This window comes from Aulostomus chinensis, chromosome 9, assembly GCF_037954235.1.
Source record: "Aulostomus chinensis isolate RoL2024-O1b breed Wild chromosome 9, RoL_Achi_v1.0, whole genome shotgun sequence".
Classification (NCBI taxonomy): domain Eukaryota; kingdom Metazoa; phylum Chordata; class Actinopteri; order Syngnathiformes; family Aulostomidae; genus Aulostomus; species Aulostomus chinensis.
In genome coordinates, this window is record NC_141328.1 from 18,810,769 (window position 1) to 18,827,625 (window position 16,857).

At 40.6% G+C, this 16,857-nt stretch overlaps 1 long non-coding RNA gene across 1 annotated transcript in view; it reads left to right on the forward strand.

Moving 5' to 3' along the window:
- The first annotated feature begins 6,018 nt into the window (after positions 1–6,018).
- Positions 6,019–16,857, forward strand: part of LOC147256175 (uncharacterized) — a 55,419-nt gene continuing 44,580 nt past the window's right edge. Inside the window, exon 1 of the long non-coding RNA XR_015117741.1 lies at positions 6,019–6,046. This is a non-coding gene — a long non-coding RNA (uncharacterized LOC147256175). The remainder of the gene's footprint in view (positions 6,047–16,857) is intronic.

Genomic DNA, 16,857 nt, shown 5'->3' on the forward strand with positions numbered 1-16,857 from the left:
TGAACAGGATAAGCAGTAGAAAATGGATGGATGGATGGAAAAAAGTATACTACAAAGAGTTGATATGAACAAAAGTGCACTAAGATTAAAAAGCCATCACTAATACCCTCAGTTAAATATATAGAGGCCCCAAAGTGACATTTTGCCACTGAGTGTTTAATGTCCATAGAAGTGTGAGTAAAAAAAAAGCCAATGAGGCCTATTAGATAAATTGAAAATTTTGACTCAAAACATTTCCTTCACTCTGGCCTTTTACAATTAAATTCACCAAATTCCAGCACAATTCTCACTTTTCACTTGTCAGACTTGTCGATTTCCACAGTTCAGGCACTTTTTGAGGGTACTGTTGAAATCCTGTTCAATATTTTGCAATTGGCACAAAATTAATTTGTATGTTCTTAGGGCCGATTTCAGATTTTGAAAGAAAGCAATCAAATCTTGGTTACTTTTTCTAAATCATAATAATAAACAATAATAAAGCTAAGATGTCTCCTGTAAACATGATAAATTCTGGAACTGATTTTTGTAGAAACAAAAACTTAATTGAGCTAGCTCTACCCGCTAGCGGTGACTGCTCGCATTAGATCGCCTTGCTGTTAGCGCGCTGCAGCTGCCCTGTTTTCCTAAATTAAATTTGATGGGTATTTTTATTATAAATCTTATATACATATGTATGTATGTATGTATACATATATATACACATGTATATATAGATGTATGTATATATACGTATATATATGTGTGTGTGTGTGTGTGTGTGTGTGTGTGTATATATATATATAATACATGTCAAGTCAACTTTATTTATCAAGCAGAATACTCAATGGGTTCTAGAATCTGTACATCATCCAACACCCTCTGTCCTTGGGGCTTCAAGACACTCATGCATTTATGTACCAGGAGCATGCATTACGATGTGATGTAGACCACGCCCACTTCCAGCATAAATTCATACAACGTTTTTTCTGCGATGTAAACAAACTACAGTTTTTGATTTACGCCTCTGCTATGGACAAATGTTTGCTATTTTAAACTGTGACAGGGCAGGCTAAATGTCTCCTGGTCACCTATATTGGTCATCCCAAACTCAACATTAGATTAGATTCAGTCATCAATCCAGCAACCTGTCAGATGAGCAGCCGGCCCAGCAATTACTTTGGTGTCTGAACTTAAACTTGCTCCGTCTTTGTGTGGCTTGCTATCATGTATTTTTTCTGGTGTGTTATCTCGCCACATGCAGAGGCTGCTTCCTGCTATGAACAGACGTTAACCAACGGGTACATGGGGTAAACGCCAGAGAATTAGGCTTTGCGAATATGCATAAAATTGCTTCAATAGAAAGAGCGGGGGAGAAAGGGAGGGGAGACAAAGACATTATCTGTGTAGCTGGCATAGATTTCTTAGGATAAGAACGTTTGTAGACTTTTGTTTGAAGGTTTAGACTGTGGGTGTTTGGGGAAGCAATCCTACCAATTACTCAGTGTGTGTGTGTGTGTGTTATAATGAACCCATTTGTCTTAAATCTTTTGCTCTGTTATAAATTATAGATGCTACAGATTCCCATTAGAATTCCAACAGTTATTTATTATTTCTGTGGGATGAATAATTCAATTTCTTTTTCTTTTTCTTTCTTTTTTTTTTGCAAATGCAGCATTCAAAAAGATGTGAAAATAATTGTCATTATTAGCAACAACGTGCTCTCTGTGTCCCTCTCTCTGACTCTTGCTGCTGATGTGACACGAACGACTTTGAACTCCCACAGCCAACACAACCAATGGTTAAAAAAAAAAACGTAATAAATGACAGAAAAAGCGAGCCAGTTTTCCACAGACCCTAATTGTACTCAAATTGAACAAAGCCTTTCAGTGTTTTGGCACAGAAAAAAGAGTCGGTCCAAATCAAATTTCTAGTGTGAAGCCAGAGAAAATATAAGACACGATTTGTTGTTGTTCCAGTTATTTCCTAGGCATCCTTATCATGTTCCGGGTATAAAGGACTTGAGTTGATTCCCGCCGTGCAGTGGGTGATAGGGAAATTACAGCTATGGGTCACCATGTTAACTAATTTGGCGGTTTAGACACTGCGTAGCTCTGCAGCTAACATGTCGCAAGCAAATTTTGCGAGAGACCGCACAAACCTTTGATGTACATATACAATGTAATAATGTACAACACAACTGAATTTTGTGCACATGCACTGTATAATTGCAATGTTAATTTTATACTTGAATCAACAGTCCTGATTATACAACACAAAAAATTAGAAAATTTAGCATTTTTCATTGACCGTTTTTTTTTTTTTTTTTTAGAACTGTCAATTCTGTGATGCTGTGTGACACGTCATTGCCTCCTGCACGCATTCATGTGAAAACAATGACTTGCACACCATACCGTGATGTTAGTGTTCTTATCAGTGGCATCTACACCATTGTATTCAACTGTTGATTGATATTTTCAGATTACCGCGAATCACAAATTTTGCCAGTTCCTGCAGAAGTAAAGCTTTTGCAAAAATCAAGCAGTTTTGGCTCCAAGAATCATAAAGAAACAACAAAAAACGAATAACTCCGCAGAATGCCGGGTGTTTTCCATTTAGGCCATCAATTCATGCGCAGTGATACCAAGCATGGAGCCGCCACAGGGATAAAAACACTCCAGCGTGTATTTTTTCTGTAAATTGATCCTAATCACAGTGGGAAGCACTAAGCCAACACTGCAGCCTCACTTCCCATGTAAACTTGCATTGGGGGTTCTGTCCGCTAAACCTGTTTATACAGTCTACTCGTATTTGTCGTATATAGTGAGAATTATTTTTTCAGTTGACCCAACAGATGTACCTTTTGTCAAGACCTTGCAATTTTCAGGGTGGAGAATACTGCTTGCTCGGAGTGTTGCTCATTTTTATTTATTTATTTATTTATTTTTATGTAGCCAAGGGAACGGCAGTGTCACGGCCCCCTCAGGACTGTGTTGACATTTAGTTGTGGACATGTAGTTTTGGTTTTATTGACTCTCTAGTTTTGCTGTTGGCCATTTTTCCTTAGTTTGTTTGAAGTTTGTGTTTGTCCATGTGTTTTAGTTCCCTCTAGTCAGTCCCTGTTTTACTTTAAATCTCTTTCCTCTTGTGTTCTGGTTGCTTGTGTCCAGCCAGCATGCAGTTCAACTATTAGCGATTGCACTGTGGGATGAAGCACAGCATTAAAGGAATGCTGAAGTGTCCCCCTATGTCAGTGCTTTTATACTAATTTGATCCTCTTTTCAGTTCACCAAAAAGGGTCTGGAGTCAGGGGCTTGATGAGTACAGCTAATTTGGCAGTAGGAGGCTGGTCGTATTCATTCCCAGACATGACCCTTCACAGTCTGTCATGTCTTAGCATTCAGAGCTCAACATTAAAGACAGAAATTTGAAATCAAAGTCAGAGATTAAAAACTCCCTGATCAAACAACAATTTATTGATATACACTGGAAAATTTACTGTAATATATCAAAATAAGATTTCCATATATGGGAACCTCATTTGTATATTGTTTAATATACTTCCATAGTAATGGACCATCTATATCCATTGCCTGTCATCAGGAGAATGGCCACAAAAAGTTCTCCAAAAAATTGTTCCAAAGTTTATATTTACAATGTTCTTCTGGCAATCTAGACTAGTTTGGCCATGATATCAGGATTTAACCAACCAAACTGCAACAATGAAACATTTCTATTTGGGCTACAGCAACAAATGAGGCACAATAGTAGATTCAGTTTTAAACGTTTAAAGCTGCTGGCAGGGATGCACTTGATTTTGCAACATGTCCCCTAAACTAAACACCCATAGACTGATTTAATCCATCCGCATGTTCTGCATCTTCACCACAGCCATGGTGGATATTGCGGCTTCTAAAACTAACCAAAAATACCAAGCTTTGGGTTTGAATAAGTAACAGGTTAGGAAATAATAGTAATTATTTCTTTAAAAAAAAAACACAAATACATTTAAACCCAACAAGAAATGAAGGGTGAGCTCCCAAACAGGCCTATGGACTTGTGACCGGCAGCAGGGATTCAACAGCTCTTTGGCAAATTCCAGTGTCTGTTTGACTCATTCGCCAATGTGCCTCTACACACCCATTTTCTCTCTAATGTCAAAGCATTCTTTCCACAAACTGTCTGATACAAGTTGAAATTCCAGAGTAAAATTAAAGCGATTCTGCAGACTCGCCTTATGAATTATGACCTTCAAAACTGTACAGTATGTGGGCTTATGAAATCTGCTGTGCTCCTGTGTTCTCTCTCCACCACCTTTTCCTTTCTCGTATCACTCGTGTCAAGGAAACAAATTCAGAGTGACATAACCACCCTTTTGAAAAAGAAAATAAAAAAGATGAAAGTGTGTTGCAACTTTTTTACTCAGACGTTTGCAGTGACACTTGGTTCGCACTTCTAACGAGTGTCAGATGGCAAATTCAGACACGACATCAGTAACTTTGGGCTGTTAGTTTCCCCTTTGTCAACTTCTAATGATCCCTTGATACCATCTCTAATTTTCTGCTTCGCTTTGATCCCCGTCTTTCTATCAGACTATGACAGAAAAGTGATGAATAGGAAACTGGATGTCTCAATAAAGGCCACCTCTGATACCGGAATATGATACTGACACAACCTTTCTCCAGATTTCTTTCACACTCACTGTACCCTTTCCTCTTTCCTAATGTCACAGAAGTTGAATCACTGTAGCAACTTGGATCCGAGTCGCACTCAAGTCACACACGCAGTGACTTCAGACTTAACTTTAAACTCGACCTCAAAAGACTTTAAACCCAGACTCCCAGGTTTGGGACTTGTAAAAAAAAAAAACATATTTTATTCTTTTGTGCAATAAAAAGGTCAGTGTGATGAGCTGCATAATTTCCTTCCATTATCCTTGTACGCTCTGTTCCCACACGTGACTGTAAATAAACTGCGTGCTGAAGTGTGTAATGGTGAGCACATCTGCCGGAGCTATTGTGTAACTACCCGTATCTTTTTGATATGACAACTTCAGCCCTTGACCACCATCCTACTGTTCTCATCTTTCAACGTCGAAAGACACACAATGTCAGGATATAAGCTGTACTATAAATAATCAGAAAATCATGACAGTTATCATGATATACGATGAAAAACAATCCAGATACTTCCGTCTTTGAGGAAATGTACATTGAAGAGAGTTAAAAACCTCTCTAAAATGACTCCTTTTACATTTCATACCTTTGGAATGAGGTGAGAAGTTGGGTCATCTGTGAGGAACCCAGAGTAGAGCTCCTGCTGAGATGATTCGGGCATCTGATTTGAATTCTGCCTGGGCTCCTTCCTAGGGAGGTGGTCCAGGCATGTCCAGCTGGGAGGGGTTTGCAGGCCAGACCTCAGACCAGGTGGAAGGACTACATCTCAAAGCTGGCCTGGGAATGCCTCTGGGTCTCTGAGTCAGAGTTGGTCCACATGGCCAGGGAAAGGGAAGTTTGGGGTTCCCTCCTGGAGCTGCTACGTCAGCGACCAAATTCTGATAAGTGGTTGAAGATGCGTGGATGGATATATAAACAATAAGCAAATGTACAGACAGACGTGATATTTTGTTTATCCCCCTTCTTTTTTTTGTAAATGTAAAAGCATGGAAAGGCGTGGGATCTTGTGATGTACAGTAATAATTTAGCTTACCTTCTCAACCACGTTCAGATTTTATTTAATTCATTAGTTTAGTTGGCCAGCCCCCCACCCCCCACCACACACTCACACACACACACTCGATGTCACTTTTCCTCACTCCATCCTCGACTGACGAGCATGAACCTGTAACCCCTCTTCATGACAATGACAAGAAAGGACAGGATGCCTCAAGTGGCGTGAATGAATGATGCACACTGTAGCATGTTAAAGGTTAATGGAGCAAACCAATGGATCCGCCGCTGCACATCATAAAAAACAATCAGATCATCACCATGGTTTGCTGTTTCTCAAGGGCGAGATGATCACAGGCAACACGTCCACATCAGAGGACGAGTAGACAGCCTGCCACGATGTGAGTATCGCACTGAAGGACGCATCAAGTCTTGGGGGCTGGTTGAACCCGTGGGGGCTTCGCCTGGTCTGAAGCTAAGGCGCTAGTCTGATTTAATAGTTATACCTGTTGCACCATGTTGTCGTCCTCTCTCTAAGAACAGGCGTGTAGTATTTGTTTTGTCGGTGCGACTGATGTAGGCACCACTCTTAAGACTAGAACAAACATAGAGGATAAAGATTATGAAAGGCCAGTTGGTGCAACACATCTATGAGTATTCATTTGTTTGGTTCACTTAAAAAAAAAAAAAAAAGCAGTTATCCCTGCTGCGGACAACAAATGAATATCAATAAATCATGGGAATTTTCCCAAAATTTGCACATCCCAGAGCTGATGGCGACATTGCGAAGACACAAAGATAAAGTGGAAGACATTGCTTGTAGTGGACCACCTCCCTGAAAATAAATTACAACTGTGAAAATGGTTACATATGAATGAGGTCGACCAAGATTAGTGCTCACACAATAGCTGAGGAAATAGTCGCACTACTTTTAGCTCTTGTTTGTTCGAAACCAAACAGGTTGAAAACATCTTTTGTCAAGTGAATTATTTTTGGCGCTATGGATGTACAGATGGCCATCCAAGGAGGTTGATGTCGATGATTATCCACCATTCATGTGACTGTAAATACAGTATTTGTGTTATTGTGATGCGTAACCTCTGCACAGTATATACAAATATGTGTGTGTTTTCTCCTTTTCCTAACCTTGTGAGGTCTACAGAATGGAAACCCGGAAGTATCTGCAGGGGCTGCCATGCTTTTTTGGGCCAAAATTCTGAGCCCAAAAGCTTTGTAGGATTTGAAGATCAAGACTTGGTTTTAGACTGTGAGAGGTGGTTTGTGGTTAGGATTAGGGTCGTTAGGATTAGGAATTTACTTAAGTTTAGAAAAGTGAGACCCTGTGAAGATAGTAACTCCAGTCTACCTACAGTGTGTGTGTGTGTGTGTGTGTGTGTGTGTGTCAGAGAGAGAGAGAGCATGTAAAAAAACCCTGTAAGTTCCACACCACTGCTCTCATTCTGTCAGCCCTTCTGCAAGGACGGGTCACCTCTGGGTCAGCCCATTTCTGATTATCCAGGATGATTGGCGGCTCTGTCTGTGGCCATGGGTGAGCGCCTCAGTGTGACATCAAGCCTTATTGGAGAAGACCTGAGTTCAGGGGCGGGGGCAGAGGTGATAGAAGACCAGAGGAGGGAGATGTTAGCTTATGATTGGTTTATGAGTGACAGCTTGACACAACCAGGTAGGCAGACAAGAAGAAAGGAACAAAGGGTCAAGGTACAACTGGTTGTACCGAATTAGTTGCCTTGGCGACAGGAACGGCTTTAGCGTGATTTAGAATTAGCAACACAAATATCCATTGGTGTGTGGCAGGACGGTGAAGTGATTGCGCAATAGCACAATGACATTGCCTGGGAATTACAAATGCACTGCGGTATGGAGAATGACTCATGCTATAGTCAAGCCTGAAGCCCATGGGAATGTAAAACACCCATCCAATTAACATTCAAAGATGTATATCGCAGCAGACTGGAGTCATAGGAAGATTACACTGCTACATTTTTAATGCACTTTCAGATTAACCTAAAATTAATTTTCATCAAGACACGAAGAAGACTGGTCAGTCAAAAAATGAAAAGCTTCTATATACACACACTTGCTCAGGTACAGAACCCTGGAGTAGCCGCAGGAAGAGAAAAACATTTTGAACATGATGAGAGAGAGAGAGAGAGAGAGAGATACAGTTTCTCCCCACATTATAATAATTTTGAGACCACAAGAAGTAACTTGCTCAGATATATAGAGTAATTAATGCACAAAAGTCCAATAACCAAAGCTCTTTGCACCATGTGGACATTTATTTTGTCTTGCGTTTAAAGTATTCATGGAGTCCTGGGTCTCGATCTTTTTGTGTGTTCCTTGTCTTCTTCGGTGCATTTCTGGTTTTTGTTTTTGGATTTGGAGTTCCTGTTTTATTTGGAAATTTACTTCCCTACACATGATGTGTGTTATTTCCTGTCCATTTTACCCACCCTTTTGGAGTGAGACAGCTGTGTCTTGTTAGTTAATTAGTTTTCTACATCAGTCTCTGCCCTTGTGTTCTCCCACCTGTTTCTTGGGTGTTTAGTTGAGTTGGTATTTTAGTTCTGTGTCTTCTGTCAGTCTATCTCCGTTTTTCTCTGATGCTTTGCCACTCCCGTCCTGTTGTGTGTGTTCCTCAGCATTCTGTGTTTTTGCTTTTGTCTGTTTATGAGTCTAGTTCCATCTTTTGCTTCATACACAGTGCATTCCCATTGCCCATCACTGCATTTGGGTCCTGCTCCACCTTAAACCTGATAAAATTGGCTCCTCCCATCAGAGCCAACTCACCACTAGGTGGTGATTGGTTGACAGCTCCATCCCTCTCTTCACCTGAGTGTCCAAGACATATGACTGCAAGTCCGACAACATGACCACAAATTCAATCGTCGAACTGCTGCCCAGGGTGTCCTGGTGCCAAGTGCATATGTGGACACCCTTATGCCTGAACATGGAGTTCAATCTGGACAATCTGTGACAGGCACAGAAGTCCAATAACTAAGCACCGCTCTGGTTCAGATCTTGGGGGCCATTCCTCCTGATCACGCCTCTCCAGGTCTCACTGTTGTAGCCAACATGAGCATTGAAGTCCCCTAGCAGAACAAGGGAATCCCCAGAGGGGGCACTCTCTCGTACTCCCTCTAGGGAATTCCCCCCCCCCCCCCTTTTTTTTTGGACTCTGAACTGCTATTTGGCACATAAGCGCAAACAACAATCAGGACCTTTTCGCCCACCCAAAGGCGGAGGGAGACTACCCTCTCGCCTGCCGGGTTAAACTCCAAAATACAGGTACTGAGCCAAGGGGTAACAAATATTGCCACCCCAGCCTGTCTCACTGCAGGCAATGCCAGGGTGGAAGAGAGTCCCACCCGTCTCAAGAAGACTGGCTCCAGAGCCCTTGTCATGCATTGAGGTGAGTTCGGCTATGTCTAGCCAGAACTTTCCAACCTCGCGCACCAGCTCAGGCTCTTTCCCCACTCGAAAGATGACATTCCATGTGCCCGGAGCCAGGTTCTGCAGCCGAGGATCAGACCGCCAAGGACTCCGATCTTAACTGCAACCCATCCCTCACAGCACCGAGCCCTCCCATCGGTGGTGAGCTCATTTGAGGGGGGAACCCATGTTTCCTCTTTGAGCTGTGCCCAGCTGGGCCTCATGGGTGCAGGCCCGGCCACCAGGTGCTTGCTGCCAAGCCCCGCCCCCAGGCCTGGCTCCAAAGGGGGTCCAACTCGGTCCAACTTTGTTGATCGTCATTGGGGTCTTTTGAGCTGGTCTTTGTCTTCCTGTTTGTAAAAGCCCCGACCTCTTAGCTCCTATATCACTGGGGCATGCAAATTCCTCCACAGCAATAAGGTGGCAGCTCAAGAAGGAGAACTTTAGACTCAGCTTTGGATTTCCTAGATTTTTAAAATATAAATTTGATGATTATTTTAGTTTTTGACTTTCATCTTGTTTTCTTGTCCTTAACCCTTGTCCATTATTGAGAAAGTCTTTTGTAATTGAGTTTATTGTTGTTACCGTTGTTAAACCATAAATTAACAATGAGCCAGTGGAGTTGGTTTCCATTGAACACTGACTTTGGTTAAATCTGTAGGTTAAATCTGCGATGGCCATCAAAGAGTTTTCAACTTCGGTCTCAAAACCTACGACCTAAATATAGGAGAGTTCTGTAAAATTTCCTATGAGCAAACTTAAATACTGTACATCATATATATACTGTATATCATATATCATGCGTACTGCTCCTAAATGGTAAACCAGAAACTAAACTGTGAACAGCAGTAGTAAACTAGCGAACAAGTGGCTCAGCTGCTTCTCCTTCCTCAGCATGCTTGTCTTCGCTCTCATCTGCTCCTCTAAATTCATCCTCCTTTTCTTAATCATCCCTGCACTTCACCCTTACTTTAATATGCCGCCTCAGATCTCCACCTCCGCCCACACTCGTCTCCTCTAAAGCCGTCATCCTCATGTTCTCCTGTCTGCTGCTGCTAAAAAAACGTATCCCCTCTCTTCATCGCCGCTCTCCACGGCCCCTCCCCTCCTCCTCTTCCTCTCCATCCATCTTCATTTCATAGCACAATTTCTCTCTTTCCAACCTCTCTCAGCCTCTTACTAATCAGTACCTCATCCTTTAAAGCTTAAAAAAAAACAAAAAAAAAACAAGGCAGAGTCTCAGTGGAGAGTGAGCATGAGGCCAATCATCTTCACGATCTTTGGATGGTCCATCTCAGCTGCTGAGGGCTGTTCACATCACATCTAAACCACATCTCACTTCAACCCGGAGACTGGGAGATAGTAAGAGTCTTATTAAAACTGCCAGGGCCCACTGTTAAATGTCAGTCTGCAAAACTTTGGTACCACATCCTCTATACCGTAGGCTGTCTGGTGAAAGATGAACCTGATTATTGACATGGGCAGTAGCATTACTGTCAGCACCAGGATGTAAATGTCATGAAGGTGAATTGAGGAGGAGTGTTCAGACAAGTCTGATGCAATAAATGTTAGAATTCTCTGTCTGTGACTCGATTTTCACATCAACCGTTCATCCAATTGATGTCAACCTTGTTTTGTGCATTGCTGCTGCTGCTGCTTCGAAGAAGTCCACTGTTGAGTTCAGTCAGAGATGACTGCCAGAGTGACTGAGATGAAAGTCAGAGTCCTGCTTGCGTAGCTTTCATTCTCTGTTTTGTCGTAACCGCCAGAGATTCAAATCAGAACCCCTGAGATTGAAGTGGAAACTCTTCAAACAAACTCAGAGTGGTCCTGTCACTCAAAAACTACATCTGCACGAGTTATTATGAAAAATGTTCATTTTCAAAAGACATGTTTTTGTGCGTGAAAGATGAAATTGTGTGGATAGTTTTGGTTGTATAAAACTAAGATTTCTAACCTAAAACATGTATATTTCTCTAATTGCTGAAATCTCACTTTAACTAATATGCCAAAGTGCAATCTTATTAAAAGACACAAAGTAAATCAAGGGTGGGGTGCTGAAATAATTACTTGTTGTTTTGTTTTGTTTTGGTTTTTTTCGGATATTTAGCTTTAAAATGGCTGAAAACTGCAGGAACATGTTGACTAGAGGCAGGAAGAAAGTCAGAGATATAGAGGAGCAAAGACGTACATTTGGTTTCAGCATATTGTGTTCCGTATTTTCTACAGTACATGATCACCTTTGTAAGTCCTAGAGGGACAGTCTGAGCAGAAACTGGACTTGTTAAAATCTCATTATGTGTCACGCATCCGAGTTATTTACAAATACACAGAAAAATAGCCTCAGTATTTTCGAGTTGGCACTTTTGTGAAAGACAGTTATGCAAAAATGTGATCAATTTTTCACATCTGATTTCTCAATAGTGGGTAAAGTGTTGATCTCCCAACGTCTCACTCTTACATTATTCCTCAGGTGCTGTTTTAAGTGGTATCTGCATGTGGTAGTCAACCTGAAGCTAATGTGCTGTTCTGAAGTGTTCCCACAGCGGGGCAGTGCAGAGCGGAGTGCGGTATGTTCTTAAAGACTTCACAAGGTCTGAGCACATGCGGATTTTCTAATTATCTGATGTATGACACTGCCTTTACATGCCACTACTGACGTTATTACAAAAATCGCCTACCCTGAGAAATACATTTCTGGGACATTAAGTCCCCTTTAAAACACATATTTTATTTTTCTGTATTAGACCTCATACATGTTAATAAGGTTGACGTACGAGAGGCCAGAAGGAAACCTGTAAACTAACAGAAAGAGTTCAAGAGATCGAAGCTCACTGGAGGATACACAGTTGTTTATTTAAATTATTTATCCACACATGTTGCTGTGTATCTGACTGTCCTTTTTGTTGGGCCACTACTATTCATTATGCTAAGCTAACCATATGTCTCTTTTTTTTTTTTGAATGGTTAAACTGAAAATGGATTTTTGGTTTAATTTTCTATTAGATGCCTACTATTTTCTTCTACCAGATAGAGCACATAAGTAAATACTGCACCTGAACTTCACACGTGCCTTAAAAACAGAAGTTGCTAACAAGCGACTTAACGAGACCACAGAGGATGACACACGCATTAAATCATCACGACAAAAACAGAGGGAGCGGGAAGCTTGTGGCCACGGTGATGTCATGTGTCTGTTAATTTAGTTTGTTCATAATACAATGCAGCTTTACACCAATTACATAAACGCTTGAAAAATCCTAAAAGTGATGTTCATTCGTGACATGTACGTTTCAAACCTTTGTTCTTCAGCAATCATCCAAAACTGAATGCTACAAATCCCATTTGCATTTGTTCAAGGATAACTAAAGCAATGCTTAGCTTACCAAAATAGCATCCATGCAGCATTTTGTTGGCTGCTTTCTTACAAAAGTGGCCGTGTTTATTTTTTAAAGAGAAAACTAGCGCTTCTGTCCATGACCTCCAAAAACCAGCAGTGAGTGGCCAGTCATGGTAAAACCAGCAGAAGTTCAACTCTTGTGAACAACCATAATCTGGAGAAGAAGCTAATCAAGTGAGTCGTTTGAATGAATGGAGAATATTAAGATCAAGCAGAGAGCATCAGGCTGTGACTGGAATAGATTTGAAGCTTTTTCTTTACTTCTAATTTAGCTAATTACATTATTTATGTTGTTCTTTATTTCCTAAGTGACTGACAGCAGTTTATCTTGGCTTGTTACTTAGCAACAGAGACCCTGCCTGTGCAGGCTTTTCAAAATCAAGATTTTCAAAATGTCCTTTGTGCTGAATTCCAGGATACTGACGGAAACAAAGCCATCCCGCTGGCTTAAATGCTGTGTCAAGAAAAAAATAAAATAAAATTTAGCTTAAGCATGCTTTAAGCAGCTTTTCCTCCACAGGATCTTCTCTCTCTTTAAATATGGCATATTTCTAATAAATATGCTACTGGTCTCTCTCACATACTGCACGGCTTCACCCAGGAAATGTCAGCTCGCAGGATGGTCAATATCTGATAACCTTTTTATGCTTGATCAGAATGTTTAACAGCTACTACCAGGTTAGGTCAGGTAAGGCTTACAGCGATAAATCAAAATCTTAAAAAAAAAAAAAAAGACACTCTCAACCCGTCAGTGGACACGAAGGGGGTCTTCGTCATCGATGGGCCACTTTTAAACTGACAACGAAGAATTAAATCATACCTGCAGCATAATCCACTTCAGTGCTGTCCACTTACGTTTAGAATATTTTTTTTAAACAGTTTATGATGAGGTACAGTACATTATAAAACAAAGCTGGTTTTCATAATAAAGGTACAGGTTTATGTGACCTTACTCAACAAAGATACAAAAATGAAATAAAAGCCTACATTTAATGTGATTAAGATTATGAAAAAAAAAATATATGTATATATACACACATATGTATATATATATATATATATGTATATATGTATGTATACACACATATATGTATATATATATATGTATATATGTATATATACACACATATATGTATATATATATGTATATATGTATATATACACACATATATGTATATGTATATATATGTATGTATATATGTACATACATATGTATATGTATATATATGTATGTATATATGTACATACATATGTATATGTATGTATGTATATATATGTATGTATATATGTACATACATATGTATATGTATGTATGTATATATATGTATGTATGTACATACATATGTATGTATGTATATATATGTATATATATATGTATATGTGTGTATATATATATATATATATATATATATATATATATATATATATATAATATAAACACAGATTAAAAATTTTTTTACTTCATGCTTGAGTCCCAGTGGACATTTGAGCCAAATATGAAGAAATTCTCTCAAGGTGTTCCAGAGATCTGACTCTGACCAAAAATGGGCATACGGATGGACATATAACCCCAAAACATAACGCCGATCTGAAAAAGAGAAAATAATTAAGCAAAACACAAAAAAGCATTTCCATTCATGGAATCAATATAATGTTGAAAAAAAAAAAAACAACAACCTTAAAATCTTTTCAAAAAGTTTTATTTCTCCTTCAATTCCATGCTTCAGAAACATATCACGAGGCTTAAGGCACTGTGAAAGAAAAGCCCATTCACATCAAAATCTAGAGTGGGAACTTTTTAAACAATGTTTTTCACACATCTTTATATAGAAGGACAAAAAAAAAAATGAGCTGAATTTAATTTTCGGTTCACAATATCCTTTTGGATGCCCCTCTGTATCCTCCAGTCCCAGTGTGTCATGTCAGCGTGCCCCATCTTATCTGGGATCTCATACTCGCGCCTGATGTTAATTCAGTCAGAGACGCTCAGTCAGGGAGCTGATCATTCATGGCAAATGGTTTTACAGTTAGATTGGATAAAAAAGCTGCTCTGATCTTTGAGAGATATTGAGCTGGGCGAGTTAACCTCCGCATATAAATAGATTTAATATGTGTAATATTTTAAATTAACGATGACAAAAGACCGTCTACTGCAACCAACAACCGCCTTCTCTAGAACGAGATCCGTTTAATGCGTGTGCCAAAAAAAAAAATCTCAGTCATCGAACCAAACTATTGATCGCAGCTGCCATGAACTTTGTTTGTTGACTCTGGCGCCCCCTCTGTCCAAAGCAGAAGCAGCAGCAGCAGTGTCAATGAAACAGAATGAATAAAACATGTACATTCCTTACAACCCAGCCATGACAATGTCATACTGTCTGCTGGACTTGGACCAGCCTCACCCAAGCCAAGTCTTGGTCAAGGCCTTGACGTAGGTTTCTTGGTTGAGTTCTCCCTACCAAGCTACCTTGCCTCGCCACAAGAAGGTTCTGGGATTGAATGTGACGGCCAGCTGGGACCTCCCTATGCGGAGTTTGCATGTTCTCCCCATGTCTCGGTGCTGCTGGTGCTCCCGCTTCTTCCCACACACACCTGTGTCTGTGTATGTGAGCCCTGTGTCCAGGGGGCGGTTTGTCTCTATGTGGTATGAGCTGTATTGACATTGGACTGATGGATACCTCCATTTTGTTCAAGAGAAACCGTACATTGTCACATGTATTGTTTAATCATGATGTGAATAGATTGCTTTAACCACAGGATCGTTTCTAGACTTGGATTTGATTGATCTTTTTTGTCTTTGAGAAAAGAAAAGTCCATAACGCCGCTCTGCTGCCTCACGTTGCTTCTGATAGAATTACTTTTTATTCAGTTCTTTTCAAACACTTTTCACACTGTTGTTTTTTTTTTTTTGTAACACTTAAAAGAGTTTCTCCAATTTTCTATGCTTGGAAGACCTTGTTTTTTTTTTTTTTGGTTTGGTTTTCCTTTAAAAAAAATGACCATCTGTTCCTCAGGGTCACTGTCACACCCGAAACTCAGGGAACTTTTCAGGTTTGTATGCTCGATAGTTGGCAACAGTCATGAGGCCAAAGAGCACGTGGCTTCGGCAGAGTTAGAACATGATGAATGAAATTAATATTCTGAACTATTTTGTTGTGTATTAGCTGTACATCTCTCATATTAGTATGTGCAGTACATAGGCCTGTACTGCACTCAGCGCTCATCACTGCCTCCATACTGAAAACCAAAAAATGCGAACGCACACATACAGATACACACACACGCGCACACACATGCACACGCATTTTATTTTATCACCAACTCATGTCATGCTCATTTTCACTCTCCTGTTGTGTGGAAATGAGCAGAAATATTGTTCTTGATAATCTTAATTATGTGTGTGTGTGTGTGTGTGTGTTTGATAGTTTTAAGAAGGATGACATGCTTAAGAGGAGGGAAAAATCAGAAAATCTGTTCTCAAAGATAGATGAAGGGAGAAGAAAACCTGGTGGAAAAGTTGTCATGAAACAAACACACACCAGCAGCAGCTTTGCTTCATCATGCTGTGTTCTGGTTGTGTCTGCTCAGAATAGAAATGTGGCTGTGAGGCCAAGATACTTGAGGGGAGTTAACTGGACCACCCAGGGGAGACCCGGGTCTGTTTCAAGACAGGGAGGAAGAGCAAATGAAGTCGCATCCTGGAAGGTCAAAGGGTGTTTTTAGCACAGGCCGGGTAGAAGTGCGTCGTGCTGCAGTCAGCAGTGAACACGTCTCCTCACTGTGACCTCACAGCCGAAGACACCGTGTGGTAGTTGACCAGACTGAGACCACCTCTTTGCTTCTTTGGCTTCACACCTGCTTTTATTGTTGTTGTTGCTGTTTTTATTATTGTCCCAACCAACCAGAGTGAATTTTGTGTACTATTACACCTTTGATTGTGTACTAAGTACCACACATCCTGTTTTTATTTCCAACTCTGTCGCGTGCCAACTCTCGAGTAAAACCGACTTTCCTGTCCACTAACTAATGCATGTTCTGGGTGCTGCTCCTCTCCCGTGCCATCATTAATGCTCCTCTGATGTCTGATGCCTAGTGACTGATCAATCCCAGCGCGTCAGAAGCTCCGTAGATATGTCTGATTAGCACGGACGCGCGTTCACAGCCTCACACCTCGTGACTGACATTTTACTGCAGCTAATGAGGGAGACATTTCAGTGGTGAGGGCTAATAAACTCATTGACAGGGGTAGCAAGATGAGATATTTAACACCTCTGATCTCCCAGCCGGGGCCGACGGCGCTGCAGGAGCCAGAGCAAGGGAGGTGGGGGTGGGGGCTGTTATTACGAATGCACATCAAGT